Genomic DNA, 18,119 nt, shown 5'->3' with positions numbered 1-18,119 from the left:
TAAATAAAACGGCAAAATAAGCAATATTACGGCTAGTCACCTCACCGCACCAAGCATACGCACATGCCAAAAAACACGAACACACGACCCACGACACACGCCCGTGAGCTGCTGCCACGGCACAGCCGCGCGTGGCTGCTGCAGCCCGCGTGCTGCTGCCGCGCGTGTGCTACTGCCGTGCGTGGCTGCTGCCGCGCGTGTGGCCGCAAGCAAGGCGGCGCTACCACCTTGGCAGCCACATATGGGCTGCTATGCAGACCGGCTCGCCAAGGTGATGCATTGCCTCGTTTTGCGTGCCACGACCTCGAGATTTGATCCCTTTTCGCGAGACAACAATAATTAATTCTAAATTAATTTTAGAACTAATTTAGAGAGCAAAATAAAATTTTAAACAAGTCTAACTTAATAAAATTTTCAAAGTGCAAATAACCAAAATAATTCCAAGAACCATTCTTAATTAAATTGGTTTAGCTTGGTGCAACATAAAATTGAGGCAGTTTCTCATTTTCAATTTAATCAATTTAAATTAAACTTGAGAATTTGACAAAGTAAAGGGAAGTTGGAAAAATATGAACTTTAATGCTCATAATGAAAATTCCAACATCTAAATTTTTGTGAATCCTGGAAAATTATGTCTTCCAACATGAAGATAACCAAATTTCTATCACAAAAATCGAAACTTTATGTTTCCAATCAACTCAAAATGATTAAAACATCAAAGTTTAACACAAAATAACATGGAATTTAGTGGTTTTTAAAGTTTCAATCACTTTTCACAAATAAAGATTGAATCTTTAACACTTAGGAAGGCTCAAAAATAAAACTTTCACACTAAAAAGCAATTAGTTTGCAATTATGTGAAAATAAATCAACCTTTAAGCATCAAATACTACCAAGTAATGTGCTTTAAGGGGACATAAAAATGCAGAAAATAATGCAAATAATCAACCATATAATCAACAATTTATGCCATTAATTTCAAGGTTAGAAAAGACTTAAAATTTTTCGTCAAAAACGAAAAACCCCTCGAAAAAGGCATTTCTGGTCAGAATTTGGCTAAAATCACAGCCCCCTTGAGATAAAACCTTTCCAGAACACGTTTTCCACCCAAAATTCACTAGTTTTGGGCGAAAATCTGGGTTCTGGGCCAAACTCGACATTAAAAACGGGATTAAAATAAATAAAACCGAGCTACTAATCTAATTAGCAACTTAAACCAGAAAATTAAGCCAAAATAAACCTTGAAAAACATGATTATAAAAATAAACGAGCGGGGCTCCGATACCGCTGTTGGGGTTTGGTGAGTCCGACTCACCGCGGAAACAAACCCCGACCCGAGGAACCACTCGCAATAATTAAAATCATAAAGCATAAGTAAATAATCACAAAGAAAAGATAACGAATCTTACCCTCGAAGCGAGCTTCGCCCAAAAACCGGGGCTCTTACTTGAAAGCTACGAGCACGTCAAGCGCCGTGCCTCCGACGGTATCCACCCACAAAAGGCGAACACAACTTTAAGGTCCGCTACCTTGGGGTTAGCAAGGTCCGACCAAAACCTGAGTGTTATATAAGTTTAAGAGTTTTCCCAAAAATTATGGAATGCTCTTTTTAACTCCCACTCAAGCAAAGAATTCTCAAGCCATGCCATGACTATTTATAAGGAAGTATGCCTTGTGAATTTCACTCATCTTTCAATGTGGGACTTTTCACAAAAAGATCCCACATGGAAAGATTGGTGAATTCAACCCTTAGTTAAATAAACAAAGGAACAAGTAACAAGTGTCACATGGTTAGGTGTGGACCACTTTCTCACTTGGTCCCCAAGGCATTTCACATGCAATGTGAACTAACCATGTGTCACCCAACCTTGAGCCCCAAGTTGGGTTCGGTTGGCCCATTTTATTTTGGCCCGTGTCCATGACCCATCAACCTAGGTCCACGGCCATTGCCACATGTGTCGCCACCGTGGCGCGCCGCCACCAAGGCGCTGCCACGTGGCACGCTGCCAACGTGGCATGCTGCCACGTGGCACGCTGCCACTTGGTGGCTGCCAATGTGGCGGCTGCCAACGTGGCTGCTGCCAACATGGCGGCCACGTGTGCTGCCACATGGCGTTTTGCCATGTGTGTTGCCACGTGGCATGCTCCTATTGGGCATGCATTCCTAGCCTTTTGCGTGGCTAGGATTTTACTTGTTACTTGATGCATTTTCCCGTCTCGCCAAATCCTAAATTTTGGCTCGACATTTGAGATTCTCAGACGCTCGGTTTCGACGCTCCAAGCTCAAATTTCCGACGTCTAAATGTTTAACACTCGGGCGACGAATTAATTTCTTCCGAATTAATTCGTCGAGTTGGTTCGTATATTTTGCTTGGGTGTGACCCGAAGGGTTCAGTCAAGATTAAGCTGTAATATTAATTATATTAATATTACTGATCGGAAGCGGCCTCCACCCAGGAATTCCGATCACTTGACCTTACTGAATATATTAGCTTTCTAATAATTCTGAACCCGCTATCAGAATAATACACTTGTTCGAAGGACACCATTCCTTTCACTCATGCATAGAAGTCACAATAGAATCAATAGTATCAATCATCATACAATTATCAAGACTAGAGCTTGGATATTTCATGCTCTCATTCAAATCAAATTCTATCACCTCATCTCCTACTTTAAGTGAAATTTTAGCACTTTTAACATCTATTAAAGCACCCAAAGTAGCAAGAAAACGTCTTCCTAGAATTATTGGAATGTTAACATCTTCATCCATCTCTAACACAACAAAATCCACCGAGATTACAAACTTCCCCACCCTTAGAGGAACATCCTCTACCTTACCCTTTGGGAATTTAATAGAGCAATCGGCCAATTGTAAGGTGATGTTGGTGGGTAGAAGTTCCCCTATCCCAAGTCTTTGGTATACCGAGTATGGCATTAGGCTAACACTAGCCCCTAGGTCACACAAAGCATTATCAATTTGCATCTTGTATATTGCACATGGGATAGAAAAGTTACCGGGGTCTTTCAATTTGGGTGGCATCTTGTATATGATAATTGCACTACAATTCTCGGTGAGACTCACCGTTTCAACCAATTCACACTTTCTCCTTCCACTCAAAATATCTTTTAAAAACCTAACATAGTTAGGCATTTGCTTGATAGCATCGATAAAAGGAATTGAAAGGTGAATTTGTTTCAATGTTTCAAGAAATTTTCCAAATTGCACATCTAATTTGTTTCTAACAAATTTGTGAGGATATGGTAGCTTTTGCAATTGTTTTGTTTCTCTCTCTTTTTCTCTTCTCTCTTCACTCTCTTTTTCAAAATCTTTCTCTTTCTCAAATTCTTTTTCTTTCTTACATTCTTTCTCTTTTTCATTCTCATGGTTTTGCTCTCTCTCTTGTTCAAAATCACTTTTAAGGGGAGGCTCACTCATGTTCATTCTCTCATTGCTTTTTTTAGGAACACTTTCTTCCAACACTTTACCACTCCTTGTTGATATAACATTTACGGGCCTCTTAGGATCTATTCCTTGGGGTGGTAGTTTAGAAGTGCTAGTCCCTTCCTTCAAAGCATTGGCCAATTGAGAAATTTGTGTCTCTAGCATTTTATTATGGGTCATCACTTCACTAAATTTCTTTTCACTAGAGGCCATGAAAATATTGAACATTTTAGTTTGATTTTCCATCATTTCCTCCAAGCTAGACCTACTATGTGGTGCTTGTGCATAGTAGTTGTCTTGGGAAGCCCTATTACCTCTAACATTCGAATTGAACGCATTTTGATTAGAAGAACCTCTATTATTATTGTTGTTCCAATTGTTCCGATTATTAGAGTTTCCCCCTTGGTGAAATTGCCCTTGATTCCCATAGTTTCCTTGATTATTATGATTATGGTTACCATAACCACCTTGTTGGTCGTAGTTACCTTGGGGATTTTGGTCCCTTTGGTTCCTATTTCCCCATTAATTTTGGTTATGGTAATCGTAATCATTTCCTCTTTGGTTATAAGAATTCCCCCCTTGTTCTCTTCTATTTGGTGGTAAGTATCTTTGATTGTCATTCCTGTGTCTATTATCATAAGACAAGGCATTGACTTGTTCATTTTCATTTTCATTACCATCTTCGTATTGGGGTTGGGGTTGGGAATCATAATTACAAGAAGAGGTATCATGGTCATATGACCCACAATTTTCACAAAACAAACATCCATGAGGCATGTTATTAGAAGTAGAGGGAGAAGAGTTAGAATTCATACCTCTCCCCTTAGATTGGGAGGGATGCTCTTGTGTTGAACTAGAGGTCTCTAGTTTTGCCTTAATGGACGTCATCTCCTTTCCAAGGTTGGCGATTTGGGAAGTCAAATTGTTGATGGCATTAAGGTGATCAACGGAGTAAACCACATTTCCTCCCTTGTTTAGGGACTCTCTCTCTCCTTCTTGCCAATCCATGTGGTGCCTCACCACATCCTCAATTATCTCTATGAATTGCTCCTCCGTCTTGTTCATAATCGGGTCACCCGCTCCCGAATCCAAGCTAGTCTTTCCTTGTGGGCTCAAGCCCCCATAGAAAATTTGAAGCACTTGATATGATGGAATTCCATGATGAGGGCACTCCCTTTGATATTCCTTGTATCGTTCCCATGCTTTATATATGGTTTCACTAGATTTTTGACGGAAACCTTGGATCAAAGCCCTTGCCTCGGCCGTCTTCTTTTGAGAATAGAATCTTCCTAAGAAAGCCGTGGTGACCTCGTCCCAAGTTCTCAAGGAGTTAGGCCTCACCTCCTTCTCAAGCCATTCAAGAGCCCTTCCTATCAAAGAAAAAGGAAATAGCTTTAGTCTCACAAACTCTTGAGTTACCCCATTTACCTTGATCGTGTTGCAATATTTTTCGAACTCTTTCAAGTGTGCAAGAGGGCTCTCATGTTTTGCTCCACTATATTTCCTCCTTTCAATCAAATTAATCATTACGGGCCGAATCTCGAAGTCATTGGCTTGAGTAACGGGTCGAGCAATGCCGCTTGAAGCTTGTAGGGGAATAATTTCAAGCCTTTAAAATCCCACTAGCTTGAACCCCACTGTAATCATACACTAAAGTACGGTGGCGTCCAAAAGGGAAGAAGATAGAGCAAAAGAGTCGCCAACAAGTTTTTAAGGAACTTGTAAACCGTTCACGAGGTGAAGGTTACACCCCTTAACGATCCAAGAGATCGTCAACTCCATAAGGTCATGAACCAAATACGGGTTCGGGGATGAAGGTACAAATCCAACCTAAAAGAGATTGAACCTGCCCTAATAATAGGCCTCTACTTTATTCTGCTCGTATTCATGTGCGCTTTCTGATTAACATGCAATCAATAGGATTAACCCTAAACCTGTTTAATCTATGTTGGTTGAATATTAATGCACAAATAAACTATTATTGGCGATCACTTGAATTATAATCAAAGTTAACCCTAACAAGATTATTAAATATCTTATTAAGCGTGATTACAAATACCAATTCCCTTTAAACATTCAATAAAGGGTGATCAAGCAATAACAATATAATAATAAGCATCAAGCAACATAATAAATAATAAACATCATTAATAATAATAATAATCATAATCACCATAAAAATAATGATAATCATAAATTATAATTATAATCATATTCATGTTAATATTAAAGCATAATAATAATAGCAAGATCCTAGGCATGATACTAACAAGATTAATAACAAACCCTAGCATGTCACTAAGCAATAAAAATCAAAGCTTTAGCCCTAACATGATACTAACAATCATAAATATTAGGAAGAGAATAAAAGGCATCATAGCAATCATATTTAATATTAAAATTACCCTAGACATGATACTAGGAATATCATAACAACAATGTAAACATGATTTCTACATCATAAATCAATTAATCAATTAAAGTACTTACTTGGATGCCTCGTACCTCTTTCTAATAACAAAATACACACGTTAGTAACTTCAAGGAAAATAATAATCAAAACAATTAAATTAAATAATTGAAAGAGAGATTTGGGACCAAACCCTCAGAAATTACAACCTTTCACGTCTAGGGCGAAGGCAACTTCGAATATGGCTAGGTGTTTCTAGATCTTGCGAATGCGGAATTTTGTATTAAAAAGCAAGAAAGAATATTTATTCTAAAGAATGAATGAAAATTGATGAATGAAAGAGATGAACGAATGTTGATAATTGGTGAATGAAGAGAGTTTATTAAAACTTAAGAATCCAGAGAATTGGTTATCCTGGGTGAATGAAAACGGAGTTTTTAATACGATATTTATAGAGAAAATCATCCAAAAAAAGATAATTTAACAAAACAGAGTCTGAAGATCGCCAAAACACATTGGCGCCAGCCTTGGCTAGTTGGCGTCAGCACCAGTGGCTAGCGCCAGGAGCCAATGACTAGCGCCTGGCGCCAATCCTGGTTCCAGGCGCCAAGGCCTGGGGTTGGACGCCAAAGCGGTTTTACCGTGCTGGAAGAAAAAATAATATAATTTCCATCGAAAATGCTATTTGATCTTGATTAAAACTCTGAAGAGTCCTAATTGAATTAGGAATGATAAGACCTTCTAGAATGTTCTAGAAGACTAAAACCATTCCTAATTACATTAGGAATGATAAATTATATTAGGCCCTCCCCTAGATCATTAGGCCGTACTTAAAGCTCAAACCGGACCCAGTTTAGTAAATTGGCCATAACTTCCTCAATATTCATCGGAATTGGGCTTATAATATATCGTTGGAAAGGTCTTTGTAAGCCCCATCCAACTACACCACTATTGGACCCATATCATGGACCAAAAAAACTAGATTGGCTGTTTTCTTTAAAATAAAGTTTTCAAAAACAGGAAGAAGAGAAAAAAGAAATAAAACTTTCCGCAACACTAAACCTTTCAAACTTTCGTTTCATTCGATTATGATTCGACGTGAAAGGCACTCATCACTGGGTTTGGTTTTGGGGAGACACAAATGGGTGTCTACAGAAGCCCCCACTTTGACTGAGTTTGGAGAAACGCAAGTTTCGAAAACGAAAGTCAAAGTAACGATAGGGACGGAGAATGATTCAGAACGTTCTGCGATCCTAAATCACTCTTGTAACGCCGATACCTGCAAACTAGCGTTAGTTAAACAGATAAAAGAGTTAAGAAACTCGTATCTTGCACCGTCGAGCACACGTCTCTAAAAGTAACCGATTTGCTGCCGTATGTTGTTTTGATGACCTCCTGCAAGCTAGAGAATGCCATCCCGCTTGAAAACTGCTACGCCTGTAACTGCTTCCAATTTGGAAAATTGCTTCGCCCGAAACTATCCTCCCCGCTGTGATAATATCCCACGTCCAAGGGAACACTATCGAAGATTATTTCTCTCGAAACAATCCTCAGTTGTTTGTGACAACTCTCCATAATCCAGGGAACGCCACCTTGCTGTTTCGATGTTCACTTGTCTCTGAACAAAGAGCTTCTTCTTGATATGTTCACGCGTCTCTGAACGAAGAGCTTGATAATAGGATGCCCACACGTCTCTGAGCAAGAGAGCTTGAATGAAATGTCCACGCGTCTCTGAACAAAAGAGCTTGAAATTAGGGAATGTCCACGCGTCTCTGAACAAAAGAGCTTGAAAATAGGGGAATGTCTACGCGTCTCTGAACAAAAGAGCTTGAAAAGGAAATGTCCACGCGTCTCTGGAGCAAAGAGCTTTGATGGAAATGTTCACGCGTCTCTGAACAATAGAGCTTTTGAATGATATGCCCACGCGTCTCCGAGCAAAAGAGCTTCAATGAAATGTCCACGCGTCTCTGAACAATAGAGCTTCGATGCTTGAATGTTTGTTGCGATAATGTTCTGAAGAAAAATTTCCGAAGACCAACGTTTGTCGATCTCTAAAGCTCGCCTGAACTTTATTCCGCTAAAACCAGTATGTCGGTGTCTCCGTGATTAGGCGCTTTAAGCTAAGTGAGACGATCTTTCATCAGGTCGATCACTTATTGCAATTGTAATCAAACTAACTACTTAATCATGTCAAATTGCTTATAGGGGCTAACTGGCGTACCAAGGAACCCGAAATTGCTGTACCAGGTCGAAATCACCTTTCTGAGAGGCTTCGAACTCTGTCGTTGCTGAAATATTTCTGGCGCTAGGCGCTGGAGTAGGGTCTTCCCTGTTCTACTGCACCTGTATTTATTTTTGACTATAGAACTTTGCCAATTTCTTTAATTATCTTAGGGTTGACCTAAGGCTTAAAATTATCTTAGGGTTGACCTAAGGTTTAAAATTATCTTAGGGTTGACCTAAGGTTTAATGTTGCTTGACTCATAGACTTGACACGAATCAAGGTATAAACTTGACTCGATATGTTTGACTGACTCGAGGTTGACTCGACTCAAAGTGAAATGACATGTGTGTTAGCCTCAAATCAAAGTGATATGACATGACATGGTACCGACTTTCTCCCAAAAAAGAAAGACGTGAAAAAGAAAATCAAAAGTTTGAAGATGCATGTTGAATGAGCTTAGTCAAATGTTGTTTGATACTATCTCTCAAGGTTCAAGGATTAATTCATCCTAGGCTATCTCAACTGTTGACTCAATAATGAAAGCATTTGGGTAACTTAGGCACGGAGGCTAAGTACTTCATACTTCGTGATGCAATGACAATTATGAGTGATTTTGACGAAGCATGCTTCAGCGTTAAGATTTCATGACAAAGGGTTCCTAAGGGAAATATATTTGGTCATGTATGTGTGCAGTGTGTGAAAGTGACACTAAAGCTAGGCCGCAAGAGCTAAGTGTGTGGAAAAACATATTGTTAGAAGAGCCAAATAATGGTGACTCTTAGGCTAGGTAAGCTAATGATGTAGGGATCAAGCCCCCAAGTCTAGCTCTAAATGAATAGGGATGAGCATTGGAGATCCCTTGATATGATCATGGTGTAAGTGTGTGAATGTGAATATGAATGCATGTTTATTACGGCCGCACCTCGATGTGAGGTTGCCTACGTATCCGTTAGGAATCAGGCCGAACGTAGCTCTAGCCGAACCTCGCACAAGTGTGTACCTCAAAAAAGGTCTTTTTAAGGGTTGTAACGTGGTTAGGCTAAAGGTTTAAAGAAGAAGGGGATAAAGGCTCAAGACCCTAGATAATCCCCCAAGGTGTGCAACCTCGCTTCTGAATCTTTGTATTTTCATGCTTGAGTTTCTACTTTTTTTTTTAGCTCTCTTTTATCTTTTGCTTTAGCATTTATTTTATTTTTGCAAGTGTGGGCAATCCCGATCATGCGGTCTATCACTCACTTGGCATTCATGTTTCTCAGGCACGGTACCGAGCACTCGATAAGAGACGCAATCTGAGACGTGTTCTTATCGAAGATATTTTCATATCAAAGACATTGGAACACTTGCCCTTTTGTACACTTTTATTTATTTATTTTTTTGCTTTTGCTTATTTTTGCTATTTTAATTTTTTGAAATCACTCAAGCTTTGTTCTTTGAAAATTGCATAAGTTGCACACCATCCCATCCCAATGTTAGATAGATGTAGGTTAAAAAAAGAAAGGTCTATCGTTAGACGAGGCTCAAAGTGGTTTATGAAGAAAGGATTGCATATTTGAAAGGTGAAATGAGATATGATGTGGCTACAAGGGGTGCCTCCAATCATTGGTATACCTTGTGCTTAATTCGACAATTTTTTTTTTTAAATGCAATATAATGAAATGATCATATGCAAGAAAATAAGTGCTCATTTTTATTAGAAGGAAAGGAAAAAAGACTAAGGAAAGGAAAAGGTGCCTATGCTAGACTTATTGGGGAGGGGGTAAAATGAAAAAGAAATAGAAAAAGAGGTCATAAAATCTTGTCGTTGAAGCTCGCCTCTTGTCTTGTATTGCTTCATTATTCGCTTTTCTTGTTAACTGGAGGTATGGGAAGCTTGTTGTTATCAATCAAATACCGGATGGCCTCCTTTAGCTTCCAACAGCTCTCAGTAGTATGACCCCTACCTTGGTGATATTTGCAGTGCTTATTAGGGTCCCACTTAGGTGGCCTAGCTTCTGGAACCGGATCTTTGATGGGCCCTATGGGCATGACTAGTCCTTTGTGATGTAGCTTCTCGAAAGCCGTTTCATAACTTATACCAAGTGGAGTGAACACCCTTTTTGACCTTTGGATTCGTGGTTTAGAGGTGTTTGTAGCATGTACCTCATTAGTGGGAGAGGAAGAGGAAGGATGGTCGCTCTTTTTTCCTCTCGCACTATTATCTTTCAGAAGGTCACCTTCAATGTCAATGCCTATATTATAGACAGCTTTGAAAGTATTCAAGTTATGTTGGTACTTTAAGTGCTTTGAATACTTCCCTTGGAGATTCTTGATAAACATCCTCACAGATTCTTTTTCGGTAGGAGCTTTGACCATATTAGCTGAAGTTTCCCTCCATTTATTGAAGAAAGAAGTGAACCCTTCGTTTTCCTTTTGTCTTAACATCTCAAGTTGTCTATGGTCCGTCTCGTCTTGGATGTTGCACTTATATCTATCTATGAAAGCGTTTGTTATCGACTCCCAAGAAGAAGTTTTTTCTTTCTCGAGAGAAAAGAACCATTGTTGACAAACAGTTTCGAGAGATAGTGGGAACAGAGAGGGAAAAACCTTCTTATCGATACCCTTAATGCTCATTATAGTTTCAAAAGCTCTTAAGTGGAAGTAAGGGTTATCTGTTGCCTTGAATTTAGGGATGTCGGTGGCATTGAACTTATGCGGAAGAAGTTCTTTGTCCAGCGAGACCCCTTGTGAACTCATGCCCTGAAATTTATAGTCACTAGATAACTTGCTTAGACTCTCTTGCATGAGGTCCACTTGTTGTTGCTTCACGGGATCATCGACCTTGAGCGCGAGAAGCTTCAGTGTCTCAGTCATAGTAGCCAGTTGGTTCTTAAGATCATTGACTTCTTCTTGAGTTGCCATTATCTTCTTAGCCTTCCTCTTTTGACGAATCGGTTTATCAAAAAGTGAGACTTGAATAAAGAGGTTGTCCTTGATTAGTCGCCCTTCTTTCCTCGACCAAGTACTGTGGGAAAGGAATTTGGGGATACTTATTGTTAATTATTTGACTCCAACTTTATTCAACATGCGATTGATGGAGGAAGTGAAGAAAAATTGGAATAAAATGTGAAAGAAGATTTAGGTTGAGGGATATGAAGAATTAGGAATAGAATGTACCCCCCAACTCAAATGACGGAAAAGACCGACTCGTGCATGAACCTAAGACATGGCCACGGCGATGCATACTCAAAGTGTGTGCTAAGACTAGTGAGTGTAGGTGACATGTTAAGACTCGTGTCATGACCATGTGGCTAGACTATGTGACCAAGACTCGATTAATAACTCGACAAGGTGTTATTGACAGCAGAAATTAACCGAATTAATTAGCAAACTGGTTAATTAGACCCTAGGTGATGACTCAACAAATAATCCGAACTGTCGGCCAAGCGACAGGACTGGCGTCACAATATGGTGATTGGCGCCAGACCTTTTAGTAAATGTCTGGCGCTACACACCATACAATGGCGCTACAGCTCAGACTTGGGCACCAATACTGGAGCTTTGGTCTGGGACTGTTTTCGGTATTATTAGTCAACTGGGGTATGCCTAAAGTCGTACTAGGTCAATTCCGATTAAAAAGAAACTTTATTGACTCAAATTAATTAATTAATTAATTAGGCAAAGTTCTTTAAGTCATTAATTTTAATCTCAACACAAATCAACAAACGGTTAAGAGGAACATAGAATATATATGCACAACAAATAATACACAATTAGTCAAGTAGGCACAATATGATGCAATGAGTTCGCAACCTAACCATGGCTCTAGTTCTCTAAAGTTCGGGATATGGTTTAGTCAATAGAGGGTCCATGGTTAATTGTCCAGATGCACCGCGTAGAAGCCTAACCGTGAAGGGTTAACGCGTGTGGATAGAACACCGCGAGTTTTTAGAAAAAACTCACTTCCATGGTTTGGTGAATTCAACATCTCAGATGTACCCTTTGTTGCCAGGAGCGTTCAATCGGGTAGATAGAGCATGAATTCCCAGAGGGTTATGTCCATATGTAGAACACATATGGGTTTCAGAAAAGTGAGAAAAAATTCAATCAGGAAGCAGGATCGAGCAAACAATACGAAAAACCGGTCGAAATTAGAACGCATATTTCTGGCTCGGTATTGGGGGAAATTGGCGCCAGAAAATAGAGACTGGCGCCAACTTTTAACTGTAGCGCTTGGCGCCAATAATGGCGTCTGGCGCTACGGCTAAAAGTTTGGCGCCAAGCTCTGGCCCCTGACGCTACTTCCCACATGCCTCAGCAGCTTTCTGTGCTCAATAAAATCATCCAGTTTCGCGCGGTGTTATTTCAGTCCTAGTTGTGAAAGACATTTCTCAAATTTCCTACGTGTAAAATCCTATGTTTTTTACTCATTACGGATGGTCTTTCCAATGAGAACCTTTTTATGCATATGACACAATGTTAACCAAAATTACGCACATGAAATACTTAGAACTTTTCGAGTCTCATCCACTCATTCTAAATCATTGCCGAAACAAATTCAGGAATTAAAATAGAAATCCTCCCCAGTGGAGTCGCCAAAAACTGTAGGGAATAGTTTCAAGCCTTTAAAATCCCACTAGCTTGAACCCCACTGTAATCATACACTAAAGTACGGTGGCGTCCAAAAGGGAAGAAGATAGAGCAAAAGAGTCGCCAACAAGTTTTTAAGGAACTTGTAAACCGTTCACGAGGTGAAGGTTACACCCCTTAACGATCCAAGAGATCGTCAACTCCATAAGGTCATGAACCAAATAAGGGTTCGGGGATGAAGGTACAAATCCAACCTAAAAGAGATTGAACCTGCCCTAATAATAGGCCTCTACTTTATTCTGCTCGTATTCATGTGCGCTTTCTGATTAACATGCAATAAATAGGATTAACCCTAAACCTGTTTAATCTATGTTGGTTGAATATTAATGCACAAATAAACTATTATTGGCGATCACTTGAATTATAATCAAAGTTAACCCTAACAAGATTATTAAATATCTTATTAAGCGTGATTACAAATACCAATTCCCTTTAAACATTCAATAAAGGGTGATCAAGCAATAACAATATAATAATAAGCATCAAGCAACATAATAAATAATAAACATCATTAATAATAATAATAATCATAATCACCATAAAAATAATGATAATCATAAATTATAATTATAATCATATTCATGTTAATATTAAAGCATAATAATAATAGCAAGATCCTAGGCATGATACTAACAAGATTAATAACAAACCCTAGCATGTCACTAAGCAATAAAAATCAAAGCTTTAGCCCTAACATGATACTAACAATCATAAATATTAGGAAGAGAATAAAAGGCATCATAGCAATCATATTTAATATTAAAATTACCCTAGATATGATACTAGGAATATCATAACAACAATGTAAACATGATTTCTACATCATAATTCAATTAATCAATTAAAGTACTTACTTGGATGCCTCTTACCTCTTTCTAATAACAAAATACACACGTTAGTAACTTCAAGGAAAATAATAATCAAAACAATTAAATTAAATAATTGAAAGAGAGATTTGGGACCAAACCCTCAGAAATTACAACCTTTCACGTCTAGGGCGAAGGCAACTTCGAATATGGCTAGGTGTTTCTAGATCTTGCAAATGCGGAATTTTGTATTAAAAAGCAAGAAAGAATATTTATTCTAAAGAATGAATGAAAATTGATGAATGAAAGAGATGAACGAATGTTGATAATTGGTGAATGAAGAGAGTTTATTAAAACTTAAGAATCCAGAGAATTGGTTATCCTGGTGAATGAAAACGGAGTTTTTAATACGATATTTATAGAGAAAATCATCCAAAAAAAGATAATTTAACAAAACAGAGTCTGAAGATCGCCAAAACACATTGGCGCCAGCCCTGGCTAGTTGGCGCCAGCACCAGTGGCTAGCGCCAGGAGCCAATGACTAGGGCCTGGCGCCAAGGCCTGGGGTTGGACGCCAAAGCGGTTTTCAACGCGTTTTCGAAAATCTGATAAACTTACCGTGCTGGAAGAAAAAATAATATAATTTCCATCGAAAATGCTATTTGATCTTGATTAAAACTCTGAAGAGTCCTAATTGAATTAGGAATGATAAGACCTTCTAGAATGTTCTAGAAGACTAAAACCATTCCTAATTACATTAGGAATGATAAATTATATTAGGCCCTCCCCTAGATCATTAGGCCGTACTTAAAGCTCAAACCGGGCCTAGTTTAGTAAATTGGCCATAACTTCCTCAATATTCATCGGAATTGGGTTTATAATATATCGTTGGAAAGGTCTTTGTAAGACCCATCCAACTACACCACTATTGGACCCATATCATGGACCAACCAAACTAGATTGGCTGTTTTCTTTAAAATAAAGTTTTCAAAAACAGGAAGAAGAGAAAAAAGAAATAAAACTTTCCGCAACACTAAACCTTTCAAACTTTCGTTTCATTCGATTATGATTCGACGTGAAAGGCACTCATCACTGGGTTTGGTTTTGGGGAGACAAAAATGGGTGTCTACAAAGCTCTATAAGCTCCCGGAGTTCCCAACTCCTTTAAAGGTCTTTGAGGTGGTGGTTCCGCGTCACCCATTTGATCTCGATCCTCCTCGAAATTGGTCTCTCTAGTTGGGGGAGTAGTAAACGGCCTAGAACCGGCTCTCTTTCTCCTTCTATAAGTTTGCTCAATCTCGGGATCGTAAGGTACCAAGATCCTGTTATGAGTTCTGCGCATACACTCTCAACAAACGCAATTAGTAACAAGGCTACGAGTGTAGCCAAAAAGAAACAATCTTTTTGAATTTTTTTTTTTTGTTTTATGGTGAACTAGACTCAAGTAATCAATTAGCAATCAACAACACCGTTCCCCGGCAACGGCGCCATTTTGATGGGTGTTAGAACGGTCGCACATTCCACACTCAATCAAACACATTTATTAACAAACACCTTACAAACCAAGCATAATGACAAGTAAGAGTTCGGTCCACAAGGAACGGGATATGGTTGCCAAAGATCTTAACACTTAAGCTAATTCGAAGTCAATGGTGAATTGGGGTTCGTCAAGAAGACAAACAAACTATGGTTCTAAATCAATTGATTAAGGACACTAGGGAATGGGATCCACTCGACCAAGGCAAATAGACAAACGGGGAGTGAAATGGATAAGATATAGCAAGGACTATATGTAAGATCAACCTCATGCAATTAGGAAACAACTCACACTACTAAACTTAGATTCCTCATTAGTTTAGCAATAGAAGATACATAATCAAATTGCAATAAGTAATGCCATGCTTCATTCACATTTCCATGTCAAACTAAGCATATCATGCTATCAAGCTCCTAAATCAAGGGTAGCTAATCCTATCATTGAAGAACTAACAAGCAATCTCATATAATCAATTTAATTGCAATACAAACATCAATGCTTCTCCCACATTTGCATAATTAACCCAAAAGGTTGAGCTTCACCCAACCCCTAGCAAGTAGACTACTCACAACTCATATTTATCAACATGCAAACAAGTATTAGGGTTCTAACTTCTTCAGTAATTGGGGAAAAATGATTAACAATTGAAATAACTATCATCCAATAACAAATTATCAAGAACTAAGAAGATTTAAATATCATGCAAAAACAAATAAAATAAGAAATTAAATGGAGAAAAGTAGAAGGAAGTTACTAATTGAGGCTTGAAATTGTTGAATACAAAGTGCCAATCTTGAGAAACAAACTTGAAACCAACTATTACAATGATTGAATTGATGAAAATTAAGCTAAATTAACTAAAAGGAATGTTTCAAACTAAGAGGAGTCTCTAAAAACTAGGCTATATCTCTCTCCACTACAAATGAACTAAGGGGGAAGTATTTATACTCCCCGAAACACATAGGGAAATCCGTCAAAAGAAAACGGATTCCCAGCGAAGGAGCGCCCGCTCCATCTGAGGAGCGCCCGCTCCAGAATGTTGCCCGCCCACTCCAGCTGTCTTCAGAATACATACAATTTTTAAAGTTTGAGGAGGAGCGCCCGCTCCACAGCCAGGAGCGCCCGCTCCTCACTGGGTACACTTGACATTAAGGTTGGCAGAAACTTGGCAGAAGGTTTGGAGCGCCCGCTCCTGAGGGGTGCACGCCCGCTCCAGCTGGAGCGCCCTCTCCATTCTCAATTTTCCTTGCCTTGAACACAAACCATGCACCGAATGCTTGCCAAATTGAGTCCATAGACCTGCAAAACATGGACAAACACAAACAAAGAGGGGGAAAGCCGAGACAAAACATTTTCATTCAAAAACGGGTTAGAAAGAGGGGAAATGAATGCAAAATCGGGTCTAAATTGACACAATAAGTGGTCAAATAAACCACTTATCAGTTATTAATCATGTTAGTATCATGCCTAGGATCTTGCTAACATCATTGTGCTTTGACGAGATTATTATGAATTTATGATGATGATTTGTTGTATCAATATTATTATGTTGCTTGATATTATTGTTATTCCTTGATCACGCCATCTCTTGCAGGATTAAAGAGAATTTGTACTTGAATTCACGCTTAATAAGATAATTAATAATTGAAATCAGGCTAATATGATATTAATTCAAGTGATCGCCAATAATAGATTTATTTGTGCATTAATAATCAACTAACATAGATTAAACAGGTTTAGGATTAATATATTGATGGTATGTTAGTCCGAAAAACACATGAAGTATGTAAAGGCTTATTTAGGGCAAGTTCAATCTCTTTTAGGTTGGATTTGTACCTTCATCCCCGAATATCCAATCATGACCACTATGGAGTTAGCGATCTCATGGATCGTGAAAGGGGTGTAACCTTCACCCTGTGAACGGTTTACAAGTTCCTAAAACTTGTTGGCAATTATTTTGCTCTAGCTTCCTTCCCTTTAGACGTCCCTATGCTTAGTGTATGATCACAGTGGGGCTTAAGTGTAACACCCCCAAATTTCCCTCTACGGAAATACCAGTATAATACGTATAATTATACCGTAGAGATAGACTTAGGCGTATTACCGCCGCGTGATTACGCAAGGCTACTCAACTTACTAAGAATAACAATACTTTGCAGCGAAAACTTCAATACTCTTGTTTATTAATAATAACTAGAAATAGTAACTAATGTTATGAGTACCAAATCCCGGGACTCCATGCATCAATTATTGACTTCACCTGAAATAACACTGTTTACCATTACGGTAAACAGGGCGAACCAAAACAAATAAGAAGTACGGGTTAGCAAAATATGCTAAGTACGGTAAGTGCAAGATAATTAAACTCAATTTATTTGCAAACATACTTTAAAACCAGTTTCAATAATTAATCCAATAATTCCAAACTCATGATTCAAAACCAATTCTCAATATTCCAATAACCAATAAAACCAATACCAATTATTTAAAACCAATTCCTCATATTAAAAACCAATTCCTCATAATAAACCAATTAAACCAATTCCACTCCCAAGTGTGCACACCCCCCAAGCTAGTCTCCTTATGTTACAAGGCTATTTTTGAGGAAAGACCCGGTCATACAAAGTCTAAGACCTTATCAATAAACCAAATCCGTATAGTGGGATTACTAACATGCTTATAAAGCATTAATAATAATAAATCAATGATTCAATAAATCCTCTTTTAAATCCAATAATTCAACTTTTAATAATAATCCGAACTCTTTTTTAATAAATTCAACATGCTTTTAAAATCGATCCCTTTTTAAACATGAATAATAAATTAATTAATCAAAACATGTTATAAAAATCAATACTCCAATTTAATTATTAAAACCAATCTTTTAAACATACTTTTATTTCATAAACCATAATTCAAGTCAATTTAATTCAAGCAACATAAATCCTTCAAACATGTTCATTCAAATCGATCACTTTCAAGGTATCTAGCCACCTAACGTACCTTGATCCTTGCTTACCCAAAAATTACTTCAAAAGAACTCTCAAGTAGCTTGATAAAAAACACCCTAC

General features: G+C 38.3%; 1 long non-coding RNA gene and 1 other non-coding gene across 2 annotated transcripts; one reads left to right on the top strand and one right to left on the bottom strand.

Annotated features, from left to right (window-relative positions):
* Positions 1-4,598: 4,598 nt before the first annotated feature.
* On the top strand, positions 4,599-4,704 carry LOC145607083 (small nucleolar RNA R71). The gene has a single exon (XR_014105497.1). It is a non-coding gene; the product is annotated as a small nucleolar RNA R71 (small nucleolar RNA).
* An 11,588-nt stretch (positions 4,705-16,292) lies between these two features.
* Positions 16,293-18,119, bottom strand: LOC145583311 (uncharacterized). The gene is made up of 3 exons (XR_014100104.1): positions 18,052-18,119; positions 17,271-17,319; positions 16,293-16,347 (listed from the first exon to the last, which is right to left on the bottom strand). It is a non-coding gene; the product is annotated as an uncharacterized LOC145583311 (long non-coding RNA).

Source organism: Chenopodium album, chromosome 2, assembly GCF_948465745.1.
Source record: "Chenopodium album chromosome 2, dcCheAlbu1.1, whole genome shotgun sequence".
Classification (NCBI taxonomy): domain Eukaryota; kingdom Viridiplantae; phylum Streptophyta; class Magnoliopsida; order Caryophyllales; family Amaranthaceae; genus Chenopodium; species Chenopodium album.
Note: the sequence above shows the minus strand (reverse complement) of the source record. Positions and strands in the feature narration are given on the sequence as shown.